Source organism: Podarcis muralis, chromosome 11 (assembly GCF_964188315.1).
Source record: "Podarcis muralis chromosome 11, rPodMur119.hap1.1, whole genome shotgun sequence".
Taxonomy (NCBI): Eukaryota; Metazoa; Chordata; class Lepidosauria; order Squamata; family Lacertidae; genus Podarcis; species Podarcis muralis.
In genome coordinates, this window is record NC_135665.1 from 32,927,873 (window position 1) to 32,952,015 (window position 24,143).

General features: G+C 41.7%; 1 protein-coding gene and 1 long non-coding RNA gene across 11 annotated transcripts in view; one reads left to right on the top strand and one right to left on the bottom strand.

The window, feature by feature from the left end:
• The window catches only part of LOC114606762 (uncharacterized), a 61,953-nt gene that overhangs the window by 37,208 nt on the left and 602 nt on the right, over positions 1-24,143 (bottom strand). The window contains exon 2 of the long non-coding RNA XR_003708969.2: positions 2,297-2,358. This is a non-coding gene — a long non-coding RNA (uncharacterized LOC114606762). The remainder of the gene's footprint in view (positions 1-2,296; positions 2,359-24,143) is intronic.
• The window catches only part of MEF2C (myocyte enhancer factor 2C), a 172,987-nt gene continuing 152,398 nt past the window's right edge, over positions 3,555-24,143 (top strand). For 3 of the 10 annotated variants that reach the window (XM_028749299.2, XM_028749310.2, XM_028749301.2), the window contains exons 1-2: positions 3,559-3,727; positions 16,290-16,387. The gene's annotated coding sequence lies outside the window, so the exon portion shown is untranslated. Of the gene's footprint in view, positions 3,728-16,289; positions 16,388-23,308; positions 23,682-24,143 lie in introns of those variants that run through there. The other 7 variants (XM_028749307.2, XM_028749312.2, XM_028749308.2 and 4 more) reach the window with 5 other exon arrangements.

Sequence of the window (24,143 nt, forward strand, 5' to 3'; positions counted from 1 at the left end):
CTGGTTCTAAGTGTCAGAGCACAGCAAAGTCCCCAATCCGCCCCTCCGCAAGGGGGTTTACTTATCTAAGGCCTTGGAATAGATCCAACCATTTTTGACCAGGTTCTAGAATCACAATGCTTAAGTAAACTTCTATAAAGAATCCGTACGCATACAGACCTGAAGAATGATGCGGAATCCGAAGCAGGCATGTGGTAAAGTAACATTTTTATTGCAGTAAGAGAAGTTTAATATAGAATGTCTGCAATACCATTCTGGCTTATTGAGCAGAGAATCTGTGGGATCATTCATGCCATCTGCACTCAGCAGGGACGGGTTGCTGAGAAAAGTTAGCAAATAAAAACAATAAAGAAAGTAAATGAAAATAATATGCAGAGTGATAAAAATAGGGAAGCCAGAACTCTAAACCAGTTGGATTTCAGTTACCTCCGCTGCATCTTTCAGCAGAGAAATGTGTTGCGGTAACGGCTATATTTAATGAAATGCAAATATAAGAACCTAGTCCAGGTAGGGGAACTGCTATTTACCTGATTGAGGCTGTAATTCATAAACTACTTAATCGGGATTAGTCAGTGAAATCCATGCAAAATGAAGCTCATTTTAGAACAGATCTTTTTCTCTCTTCATTTTCAAAGGTAACAGATTCATAATATTATCTCACTGGAAACTCTGAAAAAAATGTTTGAACTGCTTGTGTCTGGAATTTTTGCAAGACTTCACACTCTAACAAAAAAAAATTATCTTAGTATTAGAAGGCATCATTGAAATTTTTTCTTCTTTTTTGTAGTAACCTTTTTTGTTTTGTTTTATATTATATGTTTTCCATTGCCTTTTTCCCCCTTTTTTTCCTTTTTGTTCCATTAGAAGACTATAAAGATATTAGAAGACTATAAAGACAATACCATCATTTTCAAAACATTTGTTAGAGCTAAGTACATACATAACAGTTATTAACCACTCCAAAGTCTGCTGGAACCACAGTGCCTTTACTCTTTTTCAGGTTTCAGTAGACTTTACTGGAAAAGAAGTTTCATTACTATTCTTGGACATCATGCCCAAGAAGGATCTATCTGTTCTTTTCATGGTCAGGCCTCATTTCCCAGTTATATGGAAACTTGATTAAACCCTTTCCTAGTGATTTTGCTAGGTGCAAATGTCCATACTACAATATAGATATTAGTCACTATAACTTTGTTCTGAAGAAAAGGGCACTAATGCCATGAGATTAACTGATAAAAAGTACTTGTGGACATGATAGACATCTGGGCATCCAAAAACAAGCATGGATGTTTCTTAGCTCCCTGGCTAAGAAACTAATATTTCAGGGAAGTTGATCTCCCTTGCAGAAAAGAAATTTGAACGCCTCCAGATCACAAAGGCCACCTACAACCATATCCTCCATTTGATCTAGATTCAGCTTCAATTGGTTTGCCTTCATATATTCCTAGATGTCAGTCTATAACCAAGATTACTGTTGACCAGGCATAGGCAAACTCGGCCCTCCAGATGTTTTGGGACTACAACTCCCATCATCCCTAGCTAACAGGACCAGTGGTCAGGGATGGTGGGAATTGTAGTCTCAAAACATCTGGAGGGCCGAGTTTGCCTATGCCTGCTGTTGACTCTTAAAAAGTATGTGTGAGATTCTAAGTTCTACTATCTTCAGAGCACAACAGTACCATCACTTATGCCTCATTATCTTCATGAATATTTCCACCCAAGACTGCAGCCCACACACAAATACTCTAGCCTTTAAAAATAAAGGCCTTTTTTAAAAATGATTTCATTTGATTCAAACACAGTGCATGCAATTCTGGCCTCTCACTCTAGTCAAAGATTTCGTGTTGCCTGGCTAATTCTATGACCTAACAATCAAGGTATAAATGCTTTGAAAATCTTCCTATTTTATTTTGTTGGGGGGCAGGATACAATAGGAGCACTGCCTAACTACTAAGTAAACAAGGAAGCAGCTTTGTTCCTGTACTAACAGAGGTTCCAAGTTTCAAACTCCTATTCACTGGGTCTTGAAGAAGGTAGCTTGCATTTTTTGGTGTGTGGGGGGGGGGGGGTGCGTGTGAATAGCTAGAGAGTCTGAACCTCAAACACACAATTTTTTAAAAACATGATGAAAGCATAAGGGCTTTGTTATGGCACACGCAACACCCCAAACCTGTTTCCCCTTTGCGAGCTTCTAAAAAGTATCTCCCATATAATTATTAAATGAAAACACTCACTTACCCAGTACTCAGCCTTTAAATCTTGAATAAGAGACATTCACTCTGAGAGAGGTACTTACCGTGTTTCCATGGATACTGGATGATGCCAATCAGGTCCATGTTTTTATCTGAAAGTGGTACCCTGCAGAGAAATGAGTTTGGTGAGTAGCTGTTTATGTGCAGTAAGTAAATAGGAAGCTTGTTTATTTGACAAAGGGCCTGTGACCCAGCCTCCCCTTCCCAATACCTCTCATTCTCTCTCCCCTCAACCCTCCCCCCCCCCTTTAAGCACAACAGTACTGGGGCATGTCGTCAAATAGTTTGCGTAGTTTCCTGCCAAATTGCTGAAGATCAGGATTTTGGTAATGCAGAAAGATCTTTTTCCGTGTATTTCACCCATTTGGTGAATTAACGGTACTAATGGTAACTACCAGATTCCCCCCCCCCCCCATATCTAGTACCATAGACTTTTTTTCTCTCCAAGGGGAGGCAGATGAGTAACAATAGGTTACATAAATACAATAGAAGTTACATAGTCAAAAGCAGCCTGTGAGTTGTGTGTGTGTTGTTACCAGGATGAATAACAATAGCAGACTGGCGAGACATAAATGTCCTTACCTTAGTCTAGAAAGGAGAAAAAAATCCAGAATGAAAGTGCTTCAAGGTTTAACAAGGTTTTACTTATGCACATTTGCTCCGATTCCTCAATTTTCGAAGCCTCTGTGTAATTCTGAAATGCAGTCTCTTAACACAACATTCTAATTTGGGGAGTGAGATTACTGAATCCTCTTTGAGAAGTTTTAGGTTTCTAATATTTCTCCGGATAAAAGTAAGAGTGAAAAGGGAAAGAAATCCACTTTAATACTTAACATAGTTTAATAACCCAAATGATGTGTGTTCTGTTTCCATTTCTAAAGAAGTTTCCTTCCAGCTGTAATTAAAAAGTACAAAAAGTTGTCTTGTTCTAAAATTATTCTTGGAAATAAGATTTTTTTTTTTAACTTCACTGTAAAAGAGGGGTATTCCCACCCCCACCCCCCACACTTTTTTTCTTTTACTTTCAGCCATCTGAAAGTCATTTCATTTTGCTTCCTCCCAAGAAGTGATTTTTGGATAAAGCTACTGATTTGATATTTTCCAATTGAACTTACAGCTTGCTTTGTGGACAGAGTAATTCTATGTTCTTTCGCCAGAGCTGACAAAGGTCTGCTTGTCAGTGATACCTTTTACAGCTAAATTTACTCTCGAGTGACAGGAGCAGGTGGGGCCAGGCATGCCAGACACTTGTGCATGGAAATCACGCATCTTACAGGTCAACAGCAAAGGGGAAAAAGCTTGTGCCTTCATAGCAGAGGGTGAGTGAGGCAAACAGGACCCAAACTGGGGGGTTTCTCTTCAAAGCCAGCTGGTCTGGCTTTATTCTACAGGAATTTTTTACCTGTCAGTTTAATCATCGAAACCCTCAGCAGGTGCTGACGGGTACATCTTCCTGGAGAAGAAGAAGGGCACTGGTGAGTTTAAATAAATAAAATCCTTTTTCATATATATTATATGTATATAAATAGAGTTGAGGCTGATCTCCCAATTCTACTATAGAATTCTGCCTAGGACCAGGAACCGCAGGTAAGTTTTCAAAAACTTAAGGGATATTTTTTTATTTAAAAAATGAGACACATTTGGAAACATGCTTCTTTCTAATAATTCCTTTGACAAAAGAAACTTTCACGACCAAGATCCAGTGTTTTATATTATTGCCGCTTTTTGGAAAAGGTATTCTGAAGACTAAATGCTGAGAATATATATATTTAGCAAGCGTGGGGGGGGGGGGGAATTGGCAGGAAAGCTAGGAAGCACATACCCCCCCCCTTTCAAAATGATTTTCCTTTTTTAAAAAAAGTGAGAAGTGAAAAGAATATGTTCCATTTTGTTTCCCTCATTCTACCTATGATTCTGTATTTGTTTCTGTCCCCTGTTGAATGTCCTATCGGATATAATGTACAGGAGTGAGTTTTTCAATCAAAAGGGGAGTGAATGTGGAAGACTTTTTAAAATTTTAAGACGTTACTGATCAAAGGGCAACCATACATTAAATACTGGAGGTGTCACTGGGGAAAGAAGTTGGATTATGAAACAAAAGCTACGTGTGAATATAATAGTGTATTTGCACCCTGATTTCACTATAATTGCATCATGTGTGCTGTTTGAACAACTGTTAATTTCATAAAACCGCCATTCTGCTGGTGGAGTCTACAGAGAGGAACATTTTTTCAGGACAATCTTATTTTAATTACTGCAAAGACGTCGGGGGAAAAGATCAAATGCTAAGGCGTATTTTAGGGAGGAGCAGAATTTTTATGATGAATTTCTATTTTCACAAGCTTGTGCTTTTAACTGTGCTTCACAGCAGTTCTTACAAACTGTCAAACAAATTGAAAGCATTTCTGTAAACAAGTAATCAAGTTTTTTTATTTAAAAAAAAGAGGGGGGAGAAGAAGAAGAAGAAAGGGGGGACCCAAGACAAAGTCTATATACAAAGAGAACATATGAAACTGCTTTTAACAACCAGATTCCATACTGACATACTGCCTGGCACGCAAGTTTAAAGAGCACAGAACAACAGATAGATAAATTGTGACATTAATTTGGCACTGAAGGTTATTCTGCTTGGAAAATAAGCACGGGAGTTTTAAAGCCAGGATTGTTCAACAACTTTAAAGAGATTTTCTACATGGAATATTTGATTTTCCCTATGTATGGAACATGAAGTCCAGGGGTTACTGATCTCAAGAAATGGGCGAGGTTTTTCAAACACTAATCGGTTTTTCAAAGTAAATCCAAACAATTTCCTTTTTTTTTTCCCTACAAGAAATTTGTGTTTACGATCACAGCCTTGGTCTGCCTGTCTGTCTTGTTCATGGAAAAAAAAAAAATGAAGCATGCAGAACAGCTGATTTGTCTTTATATCTGTCCTAAAACCAGGCAGCTGCCAAAGCAGAATGCCATTGACACAGACATTTGCAAGAACAGTTTTCAATTTGTGAACTGTCACTGTAGGTCACTTGATTTCATACAATGACACAAATTATGTTCAGAAAGAAGGGGGAAATATGTAATCGGTAACTTAATTGGCTGTTTAAGGAACCTGAACCTGTGTTTCCTCTGATATCAATCCAAGACTAAAATCCTGTGCACACTTGCCTGGGATTAAGCCATATGAAATACAGCGGGGTTTACTTCCAAGCAAACACGAATAAGATAGCACTGCATGGAGCTATACACTGATTGATAATACCTAAATATGTAGCATACCACATCATTTGCTTCCTAGGCTGTGACCTGTTGAACACAGGGGGACTTATTTTGAGTAAACAGGCAAAGAAGGTTGCCTTTAATTTCTGAAAATCCTCCATGCCCATTATCTTGAAAGATAAATAATTCTAGAAAGTTTTCTTTTTTAAAAGCAAAACAGATACCTATGGGAAATTATGAAACTGTACAAATTCATGAGCAATGGCAAAAATAGTAAGCTACAAACTGTTTTTCTTTTTGTGGAATCAAGACACCTGAGCTTCTGTTAATGTGACTCACTTAATTAAAATCTTTGTAAATAGAGTTTGTAGCCTGAGTTCCTTCTGTTTAAAAATTAGTCTGTTTTGTTACACCTGAAATCATAAAGTAGTTTACTTCTTTTGAATAAGAAACCTAATTTTGTGTATTGGCAATCATATATGCAACTTATTTAGCTTTGTACTGATTAACCCTGATCATTAGCTTTTGACATTGTTACCATATCATCTAAATATCTGAGTGTGACTGAATAATAAAGGGTTAACATTTATCTACTAACAGATAGTATCTGTTAAATGGACCTTTCCTCTTGTCAGTGAAATTTAAAATAAATAAATGTTGTTGTTTATTTAAAGGTTGGATGGTTTAAAAAGCAGAATTGGTGCACTTTTGTCCTTTTCCTAAACACATACTCAGGAGGGACTGAAACAAATTTAAATGACTGTCATCAATAGCTATGTATATTCAGAATTGTAGACTCCTAAGATTTGTAAACTGCCCCGGAGGACCTTGAGTCCAGTCCCATTATTTAAGGCAGTCTAACCTGCATCTCAAGCTTTTCTGATGGGAACATTCACAGCATTTGCATAAAACCTTGCAAGGAATAACATTCTGGAACCTCCATTGGTAGTTTACTGTTGCAGAATTCTTCCTAGTTCTAATCTTAAAATTTTGTTTGTGTAATGTGAGGCGGGTGCTTTGTACTCTATACTTGGAAGATATGGGGCATGGTCACTGGGGACTTCGTAATCGGCAAGCCCTATCAAAATACACCTTGCCTGGCCCCTGTTCATTGCAATGAGATTTCCACCAGGGGACTTCCACATAGATTGTGCATATAGTTACTCTCTTCTTTCTTTCTCACACCCTTTTAAATAGCTAAAAACAGCTCATGTGAGCCCCACAACATCTTTTTTTTGGGGGGGGGCTAAATATACTCTGTTTATCCAGATTTTCCAGATAGACCTTTTATTATCCATTCCATTCCTTTATGTAAAAACGACAACACCCAGCAATCTTGTTCACTTTTCTACTACTTCTTTGTCTTTACCAGTAAATTGTAAAACTTGACAAAGTTGTCTCTATGTATTTTCTCTAACTGTGACTCACTGGAAGTGCAGAAGTTTTGCATATGCTATTTCTCCTTCCAAGCCTAGAAAGCCGTGAATGTGTCATATACTTTCAAAGCGATGCATGCCTTTCTTTCTTTCCCTTGCACTAGGGAAAACGCATAATAGCTTTAATGAAATTAAGAGAATGGACAAAACTGCTGAAATTATAATCTTGCACAATTGCCCTTGCATACATCTGTTTGCATATATATTTATTGATATTTCTTTTTAAAAGGTAAGTGATACAGCTGAAAAGCCAATTTGCAAACTGGTTTTCCTTTTGTGTGTGCATTAGATGCAGTATTCCTGCAGCGTAAACCCAATGCTCCTCTTTCTAATCATTTAATTTAGAGCAGTCTTGAAAAGTACAAAAATATGGCCTAAGAACAAAATATTCTATCAGAATCGCTCAGGTACTACAAGACCACTTGAGTGGCAGGTATAGTAAGTTATTCTTCCTGGAAGGAACTGTTACACACCAAGGGCAGTTGAATGAGTAGAAAATTGTTAAGTTCTTAGAATAAATTATAGATCATATGAACCAATACTCTCAAAATCAGCCATGCTCCGATTGTGACTCCTCACTAATCCCTGAAATTAATTGAATACTTCCTTGACGTTGTCACATTCAGAGCTATTTGACCCTCCCTTTCTTCAATGTATTCTCATTCAATCATCTTGGGCGATTATCAAACACCACATTTTAATTCTACTCCAAGCCTGCAATAGATTAGCCTTTTTGTATTTCAGTCATGGCCTTACAGTCGAGTTCCATACTATTGGAGATCCAGCAGCTTAGGGAACTTGCAAAACAGCATCACTTGCAAAATATCCATATAGCTGTCTCAAGACACTGGAAAAAAGATACAAGAGTATAGGCATATAAATGAAAAGAGTCTAATGTAGCATCAAACACAACTATGAACCAAAATGTTCTGTGGTGAAAAGTGGCAGACTCTGTTCTTCTATCACTCTAGTATGTTATCTTGGAACATACTCCTCCAGAGTTAACGCCAAAATGAAAGCTGCCCTCAAGTATCTGACAGGCTTTCCTGAGAAAGATGAAGCAGACTCGTTCTCTCCTGCTCCAAAGAGAAATTAGAAATTGAAAGGAATCAGAGCTGGGTTAAATATTAGGAGGAACCTCCTAACAGTAGCAGCTGTTTGACAGTGTCTTTTCTAGAGGCCTGTCAGAAACATTGCAGCTGCACCCTGTATTGTAGATCATGCACTGAGCTGGGGGTTGAGCTAGGTGACTTCCGAAGCTCCGTTCCAACTCTAAAATCCTGAAATCTTCCCTGATCAACACAGGTCACATCCACTCCATACATTTAAAACACATTCATGCCACTTTTGCAGCCATGTCTTCCCCGCCAAAAATCATGTGAATTGTAGTTTACCATGCACAGAGGCACAATTCCCAGCACCTCTTAACAAACCACAGTTCCCTACAGGAGTTTTGGGAGAAAGCCAAGTGCTTTAAACATATGGTGTGGATATGATCATAATCTACACAGAAGACATGCAGCATTACAGAGATATGGGCTGTGTTGCCCACATAACCAATTCAAAGATAGAATTCGAGATGGCAGAGAATCCCAGACAGTGAATCAAAGTTATGAGCCCAGAAAAAGGGGAATCTGAGATAGTGGGGTGAAACCCACATCTCATTGTAGTCCATGGAAAATCTCACTTTTATTTCTGTGAATCATATCCACAGCATGCTCTGACTTGTTCTTATGATCAAACAAATTATTTACACAGCGGACCTTTATATAGGTGGGTTGTGGTTCTTTCTGTCTATTTATAAAAAGTTATATTTATTTGGGAGAGTGAAATTGCTAATTTTTTTACCAACTATATATCTAATAAAACTATTCAATAACGAATGTACTGTACTCCTTGTTTAACTCCTATTTACTAATTTGGCTGGCTTCCCAAACTCCTGGGGGGGGGAGAGACTGACCGTTTTTAATAGAATATAATGTATTTAGTTTCTGAGAAACTTGTTAGGTGTTGGAGTGTTTTAACTGATTTCACTCATATTCACAGCAATGCAAAGAGAAAGGACAATGAACAGATTAGAAAATCCATATGAATAAAGAAAGGTAGTTCAAATGCTAATGAATAAGCACCATTTAAAGTTTTAAAAGAATGTTTCTGATTGATAACGTAGCAAATTGTGGATATTGTAATCCCAAAACTACCTGTTTTAAAATAAAATAAAAAAATACTCTGGGGTGGCATTTTACATATGTTTCTGTATTAAGAGACAACTCCTGCTTTGTGGTGAATTTCAGGTTAAAGAAAGGAATCAAGCCTGAGGTGTTTTTGTTGTGTTTTAACTGGCCTAGCATTTAGACTTGTAGTACTGCAGATGAAGTGGGATCTCATTCCTGCAAGCCTGGCAGGGCAAGCTGGCTTTATCCTGCTCATCAGAAAAGCCTTCATCTCACTGCTTTGCTTTCCCAGTCCCAGTGCATCCACAGTTCCTACAGCCCATAGAATCCAACCTTGTTTTAAAACATTGTTTTAATACACTGAGTGCCATTTTATATTGCGCTGCACTGGACTATCTCTCTTCCACACCCAGCTTGACTGCCTTCCTGTTTTTGAAAACCTCTCTATTCAGTGTTTGCTCTCACTCCCGAGAGCTTGAGTTTTGTCCAATGATAGTGCAGTGCTCTCTCTAGCACGTTCAGATGTTGTTTCATTGTTTCAGATGCTTACTGAAAAACAATATACTGTATACCAATACTGAAAGTTTTGTGGTTTGCAAAGCAATGGAACATCATGGTGAGGAGCATTTTGTTTTGTAGCTCACACTGCTTTCGCACTCCGGCAGCTGACTTTCAGGCTAGATTAACCCCAAGGCTAAATATGCTATTGAACGAGGCTTGGACCCCACAGTGTACAAGTACAGCCATGCAGTGCTCTAAGAGCATGTAAAGTGTGGGCTGGGCCTATATTGCATGCCTTCATTCCATGCCAGTCTCCTTTCAAATTCCACCCTTCTCTGAACATGGCAGCTGTGTGCTTAATCACATGACAAGGGAAGAGTGATATCATGTTCCCCAGTTAAGTACCAAAAGGCTGCAAAGCATGAGAAGCAGGATAATGAGCAGTGTGGGACTAACGGGGCACGAAGAGGATGCTTTTAGGGGCTTAATTGTGCCAGAGGCAGGCTCAATATCTGTTTCCAGCACAAGGGCTTAACCCTGGAGAATATGAAGCCCAGTTTCCACTCTCAGACAGGACTCCCACTGCAACCACATTTGGGGAGAGATCACATGGCAATAGCATACCTCTTACCTAACGTCACAAAGTATTGTGAGACGTTATTGTGAGACCTCTCCACTCCACCCTGAGCTGCATGAAGGGCAAGTCTTCTGTATGTCCAGTCCCCTGTTCCTTTTAATCCATTCATGAATATACTGCTCAATGCCAAAAGAGGATTCTAAGCGGCTTACAAGTATAAAAAACAGTGATGTATTATATTGCCTTTTTCTCCTGCAGAAAAATATAGGATTTTTTTTGCCAGTCCATCTGATTTGGCTTCGGTGGCTTTTGCTGTTCTTGTTGGCCTTCTTGTATCGATTTGGGGACAGGGTTTATGTTCTGTATGAACTGCCACAATTGGTGCTTTAGCATTGGGCAGCAAATCAGGGTTAGAGATATTAGCAACCCATTTGGGAGTCACCTTAAGGGCTTTGGGCTACTAGAAATAACTGTGTCCCCCTCTGGGTCAAAGGTTAGTTGGGGTCTATTCTGCCTTCCTACCCTGTCCACCTAGCAGTTCGAAAGCACCCCTAAGTGCAAGTAGATAAATAGCTTTATAGCGGGAAGGTAACGACGTTTCCAGCTTTGTCACGCTGGCCACTTGACCCGGAAGTGTCTTCGGACAGCACTGGCTCCCGGCCTCTTAAGCGAGATGAGCACGCAACCCCAGAGTCGGACACTACTGGCCCGTACGGGGTACCTTTACCTTTACCTATTCTGCCATGTAGTTTTACTAAGCAGGAAGGTTGGATGCTGCATGTTGATGAGGAATTGCAGCACTAGACTTCATGTCATAAGTTGGTAAGGGCTTTTTTCACCCAGCTCAGTACACCTGGTTTCTGGTGCCTTTCGCTTCATCTCCACTGCAAGGATATGTAAAGAGAAGGTGAAAAGCCTTCATCAGCAAGGGGCTATAGAGTCCCCCTGCACACCAGGGATTAGAGGGAAGAGCTTGCAGATCAAATGCCAGTAGCTGGAAACTGCAGGAGGGGAGAATGCTTGGGTCTTGCATGCAGGCTTCCCCAAAGGACACTGGGCTAGATGGGCCATTGGCCTCATCCAGCAAAGCTCTTCATATATTCTTATATTCTTAGAGGTTGGTATTGCCAGGTAGATTTGATCCTAAATATGTAGCTTTCTGGATCCTTATTATTTATCCCGTGTCTGCTTGCTTTGATGTTTGCCCTGACTAGTAGCTCAGATAGGAGAGCATGAGATCTGAATCTCAAGGTTGTGGGTTTGAGCCCCACATTGGGCAAAAGATTCCCACATTGCAGGGGGTTGAACTACAATAGATAATCCTCGTGGTCCCTTCCAACTCTACAATTCCATGATTCTACTGTGGTCAAAAAGAAAAGAAAAGGTGATGACAAGACCTTCCATTAATGTGCAATGGACATTATATAGTTTAGAAATACGTGATGTTGGGGTGGGGGGCAGATCCCATGTTTCATGCCTCATTCCCCAGTAGCACTGTTGGAGGCAGTATGTCTCTGAATATGAAGTGCTGGGATGCACAAGTGCTATAGTGTGCGTATACTGCTTGTGCACTTCCTACAGACATCTGGCTAGCCATTGTGAGAAGAGCATGGGTCTTTGCTCTGATCCAGGAGGGTTCTTCTTAATGTCATTATAGCATATGTATTTTTTACTACTTGTTACTTTGTTACTTACTTTTTTACTGGCATGGAGGGAGGAGAGGTGCTTGTGGGATTTTAGTTGATTAATTTATGTTGTCTTGGGAGCCAAAATAACTCGATAGGTCTTCATTACCATGCAGCTTAACTTCTTTGTGACTGGCGGGAGGCGGAGAGCATCTTCTGCTCCACCCCAGGTACCAAAATGCCTTGGGCCATCCCTGTTCAGAGTGCATTCCCAAGCAGAGGAGGAGGATTTGTCTCAGAAATCCTGACATCCCCCCACTTTCTGAAGGGCAGGGGCAAATGTTTGAGCCCTGGAGATCTTTTTTGTTTTCCAACCTTATACCCCACCTCATGTTCAAAAGAATCTCAAGGCAGCTTTTACAATACAAGACATAACACCCGAATAAAATGTATAAAACACGGCATGTTTCATTGCAAAAATGAAAACGTGTGGGAATGAGATCTTCTACTCTTCTAAAGCAACATGCCCTGAACTGGCGCCCTCCATTAAGTTTTGAACTACAACTCCCAGCACTGGGGCTGTCGAGAGCCCAGACACCAGGCTGGGGAAGACTTTCCTACAAACCTGGCCACATTCCTGAAAAAATGATTTTGTTTAAGAACACACCTGAAACACAGAGAAGAGGATCGTCCTGACCATCTCTTTTACACGTGTGTATGAGATGACTCCCTATAGATCTCCAAACCTCCTGCCAAACCGAATCAACCCAGAGCACCCAGGGAGTGATCTCCTTGTTGGCAGATTCCCCCGCCTTTCGGATGTGGGTTTTTTTATGCCCCCCAAAACCTTGTTGCAGTTGGAAGAGGAGGATCTGATGTCTGCACCGTGGAGCGTCTGAGCTACTAACTGGAGGCCAGGCATCAAATCGCTTTGCAGCAGGAGGAAAATGAAGAGGGGCGGCGGGGTAGCACATCAATAAGGTCCGAATGGAGCGTTGGAAAAGTATGAAGTTCTCTCCTCGCTCCCCACCCCCGCACCCCCGTTGGTCGGTCCCAGTTTCCTGCCAGCCGCGTGGCTTGGGTCGCACCAAAAAAAGACTGGAGGGGGGGTGGATGAGGAGAGTCTGGGCATCCGGCAGACTGGACGCTTCTGGGTGCTGCCTGGCCCATCGGCCCTTTGGGCTCCTCACGGGCGATATCCAGGCGCAGGAGGCGGCATGGCGGCAGCCGGCATGAGACGGACGGAAAAGGAAGTCTTCCGGCGTAGCCGCCGTGGGGATCGCAGCCCCGTCCCGACGCGCCTCGTCGCCGCCTGCGCGGTTTTTCTGGCTGGCGAGCGGCGGGGGATGGAGGCGCTGAGCGCATTGCAGGCGTCGGGCTGCGCGACCTCGTTGGCCCCTTTGAGGATCTCTCTCTTTCCTTCTTTCTGAACCTTCCCTGAGACCTGCGTGGCCTGAGGGAAGGCAGAAGAAGCGAGGGAGTCCTGACACATACCACCAGCTCCCACTTGGCATGAGAGGACTCAGTCAGCCTCCTTTTTATATAATGTATTTGTTTTAGTGTTTAACTTGCAAGCCACCTTGGGTTTCCTAACAGAAAGGCAGTATATAAATCCAGTCAATAAATACACTTTGAGGCCACAGCTTGACCCTCTTGGCTTTTCAAAACCTTGAGGTCCTTCTCCGTGAAGCCTCGCTCTGCTCCTTACCCCCTTGGCAAGGACAGTGACAGTGGCCCTCTTTTTTCTCCTCTGGAAAGTACATAAAGCTGAAGAAGCAAAGTTGGAAGAGGGACACCGTGGCTGTACACACACCTCTGTTCGCCCAGCTCAAGCACACTCCCGCTTCTAGTTCGGGGAGAGGTGTGCGCATGATGTTTGCCAGAGCTATTCTGCAATTTCTTACGAAACGCCGCATTTCGACGCTTCCTCTGCCACCCCTTCCGAAACAAGTTTCGATCCGAATTGAGAAAAAGAACAGCCTGGCTGTGTTTTAAGTTACTAAATGTGTGCACAGTCTAGTTCTCACTTCCTCTTTCAGCTGTATGGGCTTTTCAAAGCTCAGATTAACTCTTCTGAACCCTCCATTGATCCCTTGGAGAAGTAAAGTTTGTGCGCTCACTTTTTCTGTTGAATGAGGGTGGGCTGATAAGAGGGAGTGACAGGTGACAAGACGTGGGGGGTGTCCATGGCACTCACACAAAAAATTCAAATGTGTTCTTGGGCCTAAAAAGGTTGGTGACCCCTAACTAAGAGTTTTTGCATGCCAGAGCATTCAAGAGACCACATGAAAATGCCCACAACTCCCCCACAGTAGGTTTTGTGTATTGTGTGTACAACTGCATCAGAATGTAGAAGGAATAGGTTAACCCGCAATCCTTTCTAGCAGCCTCCATTGTGGAGGAGGTAAAGTGTGAAAAGAACAAGCAAGCTGAACACAAGTCTGCAATGTAAAAGAAAAAATCAGGGCTGCAATTGTGGGCTTGTTGTTTATCTGTGACTAAGGTCCATGGACCATAGTAGGAATTGCTTCCAAGTAAACAACCCAAGACTCGAACTGGCTTAGACTCGATACAGTTAACAGGGTTCTGATGTAGATACAGACTATCAACACTTTGTTATTGCGTACAGCAATACAATGAATGTCTCCCCCATGAATTTTGTAAGTTAGAAACATAGAAAGCTGCTTTATATTGGTTAGACCTTTGGTCCATCTAATTCAGTGTTGTCTATGCTGACTGGAAGTGGCTCTCCGAGCTTTCAGGCATGAGTTTTCCACAGCCCTACCTGCAAATGCTAAGGGTTGAACCTTGGATCTTCTGCATGGAAAATGTGTTCTACCACCAAGTTATGGCAACAACCTAGAATAAAACATTCACACAAATAATTCAGTTAGTGATACATTGTATATCAAATGCTGTGTGTGTGCGCACACGTGCATGTGTGCATGCGTTTTCATGCTCCTTGCTTCCTTCAGAAGTTCCAGTGAGGCCGTTTTATGGGGGCAATTTCTCTGTGAGAGACTTAAGGCCCCTCTTGTAGCAAACTTTATTTACAAAATATACAGGAGGAGCAGCAGTAAAAGTCACCAAGCAACACCCATCCATCTTCTCAACATCCTTTACCAGCTACAAACATCTTAGCAACCACTTCTAGTAACCTCAGCCTCAGATTTCTGTTTTCTCCTTTTTGCTTATATTCAAACACACACACACACCCAACAACAACAAAAAACCCTATATCTCTCAGTGTCTGCCTAGGCTGGTTGGGTATGATAAACTCCAGTGAACTAGGGTAGCCAATAGCATGGGAGTAGCCAGGATTTATTTTAGGAGGGGGGCACAGAACTGAGTTATATGTGATGCAATTGGTCGGTTAGTTAAGTATTTTTATTTATTTACTTGATTTAGGGGGCCTGGCTGCACGTATGGCCAATTGTCCTCAAAGCCATTAATCGGGAGACCCTCTTGCCACCATCAGATGTCAGGTTGGAGAGAAGAAGAGGTCCTTTAGCATGATCAAGAAGAATGACTATATCTACACCACTAGGAACTAGAATTACTTTGAATCACAGCCCTTACAAAGCTTTAAAAAAATATCCAAAAACCCACCTGTGTTCCAAGCTAAGATGGTAGCTCTGTTGTGATGGATTGACTCTGAAAGGCTGTCCACATAAGACTCTTGTGCTTCTTGTTCAGCACCTTAACATACAACTAGAATGTAGGTAGAAGTACTTTGGGGTGGGGAGCACCATGTTGACCAAATATATTCTCAAGGGACTGTATCCAATGTTGGTCAAATTCAGAGCAGACCCATTAAAATTTGTGACCAGGACTAACTTAGGTACAGTAATTTCAATGGGACTCATCTGAGTGGTGGTCTTTCCATTAAACATGCCACCAGCACTGCTATCACGATCCCTCTGATTTAATATATCTATTGAAGATGAAATAGCTGTAAGGTTATGGAGCTCCCTCCTACTGGAGCTACAATTGGCCTGCCCAATACTGTAATGTTTTTCTAACACATTTATTTACTCTGTCGTTTGAAGTTGAGGCACTAGTTTCGAGTCTCTGGGACTGTTCTATGCTGTCAGATTACTTTATTTTAATGCTAATTTTTTTGCTATTTTAATATTATCATTTTGTTTTATTGTATGGTTTTATATTATGTTGTATACTGCCCTTAAGATGAAGGGTTGTCTAGAAATAACAGCAACAATCAGTATAAAGCATCTCACATAATATGCCAGTTTGCATTTATTTCAGTCTAGCGTTCCAGATTTGGTGTGGTTCACTATTATGATAATTCAGCATCTTGGATAATTTAAACAGTATTTACTCAAAATACTCGATCTTCATTGCTTGCTAATACGTAGTTTCTAAGTGATATCAACCAGTTTGCCTAAAGCTTTACAGGAACTGTTGTCTTCAAGAATTTTCATATTATTTGCTTCACGAATAGAGATCTGCATTTTAATAATGTCTTACTGTTCTGCTTTTAAACATTCAAGGTGCCGACTAAGAGTTGTAAACTGTGAAGTAACTACTATGGAACAGCTTAAGTAAAGCACCGAAGGTGGATGAATTTGAAATACAGAGGGTGTATGTGGTGAGTGTTTCATATTTTAATTCCCTGCCTCCTGCAAGATCATTCAATATTACAAAAAGCTCTATTTATTGCTTCCTTTTTTGGATTTAGGGCTCAAGCTAAACTCTGCAGTTGTGTGTACTAAAAGGTATACGGATGACAAAGCTTCTCCCTAATCACTACTTATTGTACATTATATCGTTTTAGCCATGGCATGCCACGGTATTTAATATACATGTGTCACCCTTTCAGCTCCTACCTTTGAAAATATATTTTACAATTAATTCATTCCACAAGAAATTATATACATTTTCATTCTCCCCTATGGATTGTGAAATATTTAAATTACCCTCCTGGAATCTACATCCTATTATAACGAGATTTTGGGAATTTATATGTTATGGGCAATTATAAAAGCAATATGGATTGAAAGAATATTCTGAATGATTGGAGAACAAATACAGTATTGTTGAATAAAATCTTGTGGGGTAGATCAATCTATAGCCTTGGTTCCTCTCAGGGTGGGTTGCTGTGGCAACCGCCCCAGCATATATATATATATATATATATATATATATATATATTCCCCTAAAGCTTGTTTCAAGAGCTGTACCCAGCATGGGCCAAGCTTAAAAGCAGACAGATGTAGAAAGAAGTGCTTTCGTGAACTACTCTTTCAAGACAGGCCTGTGGTAGAGAGGAGCATAGGAAGACATGGGGTGGGGCTGAACTATGAACAGAAATTGGAACCCAAGTCACCCAGGGTTAGGATGTATAAACTCTGGGGTATTCAAATGTGACTCTGGCACTCTGTAATTTAATTGTCGCTTTTGCAATGTAAATTGGCAGCGCTGTTTCTTTTGAAGAAATAAACATTTGACTATCACTCCAAATTGAAGAAGGGGGGGGGGGACTCGGATAATTACTGAAAGGGGATGTTAACTGAGCTCACCATGAAATAATCATACTTGTAAGGGAAAGAGACACTTGGCTGCACCTCAGCCCGTGGTAAGGGTATGGAAGGGTTGATTACTCCAATAATTACACCTCCTGTTGTGCATTTTTCCCCCTGTGTGTTTTGTTTAATTCAGATGTAAGTTTCAGGTGGAAGGCTGGGAAATGGTGCAAGATTTTCTGTTTCCTGTTGCCAGCAGGCCTAGGCCTAACAGGAACCCTTAATCTTACCTTCCTGGAAGAAATCCAATGGGGATTTGCTGCCAATTATTGGCTGTTTGTAACACATGTTTTTAAAATAATGGTCTGGAGGTGATGGTGTTTCAGTGTAAATGATATTGAATGCTAAATGACACAGGAAGATTCTTCAGGTGCTGTAAGAACTATTTTTATTTGAAGCCTAAAAATATTCTCTACTGAGTTTCAAGAATGAAGGAAACAATTTGACTTCTATACTGCTTGTCTATGAAGTACTGAAACACTTTTTTTTTTTTTTAAGGGGGAGGTGTCTTATTCATTGCTTTGGGCATCTTTGCTCTGACTGAAAAATAATGTTGGCACAAACCACTGAGTATCAGTCCCCAGGATAAGGTCACGTCTATTTAAAAACTGGGCCCTAATAACCTAAATATGTAGACGATGCACAGGACATATGAAGCCACCGCATATATTTCTTTCAGTGGTGTCATTCTCTGATTTCGGGCTATTGAGCCAAAGTAGTGCTGACCTTTGCCCTGTCAAGCTGAGAGCCTTGCCTTTGAGACATTTCAACACTTTGCAGCAGCTTCCCCCCAAAGAAATGCAAGAAATTATAGAATTTTGCTCACTACACTTGGGTTGGCTTCGTATAATTCCCCTTCCCCTTATTTCACTCTCTCCCAAGTGAATTTGTGTTGTGTGTTTAGCAACATCCCAAGATGACAGACACTGTTGAGTTTGGTCACCCCTTGTCCAAGAGACAACCATCTTGGTGCATATAATTTCCTGCATTTTTTTCAATGCCCCCAGCTTTGCTTTGAATAATTTCAGACCAGTTTGGGCTATGTGAACATACAGTTCCTGGGTAACCATAGGTAAGGATTTTGCAATGTATTTCTTTCTCTGTCTAAACAGCAGCTGATAGCCCGTAGGTTGAATTTTGATCACCCTATTTTTGTGCGCAAAAAATAGACACTTTGAACAAGCAATAGCTTCTCTAGTCCTACATCTACCATCAAGATATCTATGAGATCCAGTTCCTAAATCCCATCTCAGAGCCACTACCAGACTGTTTCTATTCTGTGGATAAGAATTCAGTTGCAGATCTGCAAATTCACTTTGCGAAATGAAAGTGGATTTAGCCTTCTTGCACAGCAAATCCACTTCCCCCCAAAATTGGACATTTTCAGTAAGGAAAATGACTGGAAAGTATGAGAAAACAATATTTAGATACAAAGTTGTATAGACCCCCCCCCCCACAAACAAATCAGGATGAGTGTGCAACAAACAGCCAACATTGTACAACCTCCCCGCAAACTTTGTGAAGAGAAATCGGGATGAATGCTCAGTAGGTCTCCTGGAAGCAAGTTTTGTCCTACTGAGCACTCTACTGCCCTTCTAGCACATGCTAGAAATCTGAAATGAGGAAGAAATTGTGGGGACCATAGATCTTTGTTTATAGTCAGATTCATTACTGAACTCTATATGAAGTCAAGTTATGGTAGGCTCATAGGTCTCTGTTTCTCTATGTGCATGACTTTTTTCCTTGGGGGCAAGCTGGCTTCAAGGGTCAGGTGGTGCTGCAAGTGATGAAAGAGAAGATTTCTCTCCATGGAAGAGCCCAGCCTCTGCCTCCATTCATGCCTTGCTTGTCTCCTTGGAGACAACCAGGTGTGAAGGGGCAGATGGGCCTGTGAGAGTGAAAGAAGGAGTGCCCTCTCTCCTAGTGCAGGCTGGTGACTCTGAAAAGAATTGAGCCATACCCCATGACCATGCAGCCGCTCCCCCTGCAAGCAATGGGTAAAAGCAATGTTTCTCTCACTTCTAATTTCTCCAGTCTTAAATTCATTGTTGTTGTTGCTTTGAAGAATGAAGTCCTCATGAAAATTCATAAGCATTTCACTATAAATATCTCCTAATATACACATTTTTAATACAATTTCCCCTTATGAAAACATTTTTGCAAAAAAAGCTTTCCTGTAATGTAATACAATTTTTAATGCTATTTTCACTAATATGTGCATGTTTATTTACAAAGCTGATGCATCATGGTCCTCGATCCAATTTATGGGGCTGTGAGGTTAGACAACATTATGTGTTCCCTTCTTCTTCTGTGACTTTGAACAGCCAGGTATCTTGAAAGGAATTCTTGGTGTTACTGTAATTCAAGACATATCCTACAAAAAGTTACATGATCTACCTTAAAGCCCATAGTCCAGATCCAAAGGGACCACCTAAACCTGAAAGCTGAGGAGAAAACGATGTGCACATTTCATCAAACCTTTAAGCACTTTCAAGCTCCGTTGCTTTCAAAAGGAGAGATCAACTCTCCCATTGAAATCAACGCAGGTTAGCAGAAGTTTCTCCATGCATTCGAACTTTTTGATGGCTGCAACAGCAAGTAGTTATTTCCATATGTGAAACAGCCATCACAAATCAAACACCATCTCACACCATGTCAAGCCCAATGATTTTCAAGTGAGGCAGCTCACCACAATCAGTGGTAAGTCACTGTGTGATGCATTATAGAGTGGTGTGCATTCATACATGCATGTGTCAGGAATGTGGCTGCATAGTGACGAAGTGATATACAGTCAACGAGCAATTTTCACAGGGGTTCCATTCTTGGACCCCATGCGTGTTAGTGGAGAACGTATAAGCACACCCCACCCCATTCTGCTCTGCTCCTGTTCCGCCCTTTCAGTGACTTGTTTTCTGACATTTTCAGTCATTTCTGGGTTTGGTGTTGTGCACACATGTGCTTTCATGCATCTTTTGGATACATCTTAAGCGGCCGTTGCCAGTATTTTGAACTTCCCCTAGAGCTTGGTCCCAATAGTAGGTATACATCGAATCTTGAAACCACAGAGGAGTTATAGCGTATCAACCTTCATAGTGCTTTGCAGCATGTCATCTGTCTGAAGTAACTAGATTTTTCCTGTTGTCTGCACCATTATCATGTTAAAGGTGTTTGTTTTGTTTGTCACTGTGGAAGAAAGAGCAGGGTTGGTGCTGAAAAGAAAATGCTAGTGCTGTATGACTGAACGTGTGGCAGTTATCAACAGGCCCACATTGTCCTGGATACTATTTGATGCTGTGGATTTCAATCCTGAACAGTTTCTACATTGTTTCAAAACCAGTTCCTGTTCAAAATGTAATTTAAAAAATCCAAAATACTGAACTATGGTAAAATTGCTCCTCAGCCATTTATGGTGTGCCTCTTATACCCATGACAGAGATGTGTCTGCCTGTTGAAATAGTAGAATATCAAGTCTTTCCAATAACACATGGATCAATGAAGCAATAAAACAATAACACGTTGCTCTTAATTTACAGTCTTACCTTGTATTGTGTGCTATGATGATTGCCACTATGATGTGCAAGAGTTTTGTCTTCGGTGATCAGTGGGAACCTGGAGGTTCCTTCTCCAGGCAATAAAAAGAAGTTATTCTACATTTTCTGGTCTTTATTCCCTCAACTCTGGAAGTTCACAGGTCCTTTTCGGGCCTTTATTTATTTATTTAAAAAAATCATTTATAAACTTCAATATGTCTGCATACATATACCCTGAATATGTAAGAAACCATTCTTTTGTGGTGCATCCAAACCGATAGGCACTTGACCATCTGAGATGGCATCACATCATCCATTCCTCCATCACAAAAGAGGAGTCATGCCACGGCCAGATTGTTGGATGAGAACCTGAGAACATGAGAACCTTAAGTTTAAATCTGCCCAGCACCATCATTGTGCAGTGCTTGAATAAAGCTCCCCTTTAGCAAAAAATAAAGTGCAGTATCTGATGGGAATGATAGCAATTGTAGATGAATGGCTGAAACTGGATTCCCTCTGAAACAAAGTTGTGTGCTTCATAGACACCTCCTGCTCCCCTCCTGTTCAGCTATAGATTCCTTTGTCTATCTCTTCCTTATGCTATTATCTATAGTGTCATCTGTGTGCCAGGTGCTGGACAAAACACTGAAGTCTGGCCGAGAGGACTTGGCAGCATTTGAATTACGTAATATGTATAAAAGGTGTGATCAGAACTTAGAACTTATCTTAAACATTCCCATCACAGTGATACACCAAACAATGTAAGGAAGGATTCAGATATCATACAAAATGCTGGAAGGTTCACTCTTCAGTGGCATAAATCCTAACACCTAGAAAATAATGCTCAAGCAGCAGCAAATTATGTTGAATTGGTAAGTGGGCAGAGCAATCATAGGTGGTGGAGGACTCTGTGGCAGAGAAACTGCAACTTTATAAGTTCTGCCAGCTTTCATGGGCAAGGGGTGTGTGTGTGTGTGTGTGTGTGTGTGTGTGTGTGTAGGAGACGGGTTTTCCATTCCCAAGACCCACCACTGTTCAGCCTTCCAAATTTTCCCCTCCCGATGACACTGATATTCTATTTTTGGGAGTGTGTTCGGTGAATGAGAGGGCCTTGGATCCAAGACCTGCCCTCTCCAGCATTCTTGAACACCCTGTTTCTGGCCTTGCTCCTTTCAGAGTTACTACTGGTAAACTCTGACAGCAGCAGAACCTGGTCCCACACCCAGAAAGCCTCTGCCTGCAGATAGGGAGGTCTACACCACCCAACAACTTCTCAGCCACCCTTGCAGGGAACAGAAGTTCAGTCCCTTATTCCATATAAATAATTAGATACCTTTCCATTCCTTTTATTTTTAAAGAAAGCCACTGAATTCCAAAGTACAAATACTTTTCCTTTTCTTTTGGCAATAGGGATATTTAATTAAATATATACTTTTATGTTTTCTTTAAAAAAAAATACAAGTGGCTGCATTGGTTCATGGGGTTGGGGGAATCTAAAAGTCAACAATATGGTGATATGCACTGTAGGAGAAATGTAAATGTCTCCACGTACTGAGCAAGCTTCAAAGTACCCCAGCACTCTTGTTAAACAACAAGCAGAAAAAGAGAGGAGGAAAGAAAAAAGATGGTCTTGGGTATCTATCTATCTATCTATCTATCTATCTATCATCTATCTATATCCATTTGTCCACATTCTGTTTTTTGTTTTGCTTTACATCCAGCCTGAAGAAGCATTCTGTGGAACTTCAAAGCTTGCTCTCTGTTGTGTGACATTTCAGTTGGTCTTAATTAAAAGGATTATCCTGCTCTTGATTTTGGATTTAACCTGGATTGTCTCTTGTTTTCGGGGCCTCTTCAGATTGTGAAGTGGTGTGAATGTTTTAAGCAATATTCATATACCTGAATATTCATTGTGAGAGGTGAGGCTGCAGGGAACCAGGCAGAGGGCCCTTTCAGTCTTGCGCTGTGGAACACCCTCCCAGCAGATGTCAAACAGATAAGCTGCTATGTGATTTTTGAAAGACATCTGAAGGCAGCCCTGTACAGGGAATTTCTTAGTGTTTGATGCTATATTATGTTTTTACTGTTTTTTGTTGGGAGCCGCCCAGAGTGGTTGGGGCAACCAAGACAGATGGGTGGAATAATAATAATAATAATAATAATAATAATAATAATAATAAATGCTCCATGCCCTTAATTTATCACCTCTGTAAAAGTCATGTTTTATTCTGTATTTGAACGCAATGAACACCTTTCCTCTATTCCCACCCCCTCCGCAATGAAAACACAACCCTCCATGTACAGATCAGAAGGCAAGTGCCAAAACTACGACGAACCCAGAAAGCAGACCGTCGTGGAGTTTCACAAGTGATTTACCGCCCTAGAGAAACAAGGAGGAAGGTCAGCAAGTCAGCCTGTCCCCTTTCCGAGAGCGGCCACTTTAGGGCCCAGGGAGCGCTTCTTGGCCGCGCTGCGGTCGCCAGGCAAAGGGGCAAGGTTGCTCTCAAGCTCTTCTCGGGCGATGCTCTCGCAGAGCTGAGCTGGTGAGCTGGCACAGCGGAGTTTGCGAAGGCCAAGTGAGGCTCTGTTCAGACGGGGCACCAGGGAACGCGAGCTGCTGCCAGACGAGCGAGCACGCCTAGGCTTCCCCCGAGGAAGGGAAGGAACCGTTATTTTATCTTCCAGCCACCCCGACCCAGCTGCCCTACTGGCAAAGCCTGGCGAGTTTTATCTGGCTCCCCCCCCCCTCCCCAAATCGTAGGAGCATCCCGCTTGTTCCCCCGGAGCCCGCGCGCCTGTTTCCTGTGCAGTTTGTTTGGAGACGTCCCGGGTAAGTGAAGTCCCGCTGGCGCGGGGAGACGGAAAAGCCGCCCGAGTTTGGGAAGTGGGGCTGCTCCACTTTGGCGAGAGCGGAGCGGAGGGTCCGCGAGGAAGGCGCAGCAGAGGTGGAGGGAGGAGGGGGGCAGAGGAAAGGTCAGCGCGCTCCGAGAAACGAAACGACAACAGCAGCCTGCCTCTCGCCTCCCACCCCGGCTGGGCGAAGGCTTTCGGGCAGAGCAATGTTTTCAGAGCACGTTGGAAAGTTAGGCTGGCTGGACAGCGTGGAGCGAGCGCTGCCGCCTCCAATGTCGACGACATGGTGCTGCCGCCGCTAGCGGCGGACTTTCCCTTGCAGTGCAAGCGGGACTCCCTCTGCTGCTTCCTCCGAGAGCCTCGCCGCTCCTCCGATCTGCTATCCCGTTGAGCCGGAGGGCTCGGATCGGAGCCCATCCGGACACGCACCTCGCGTTTA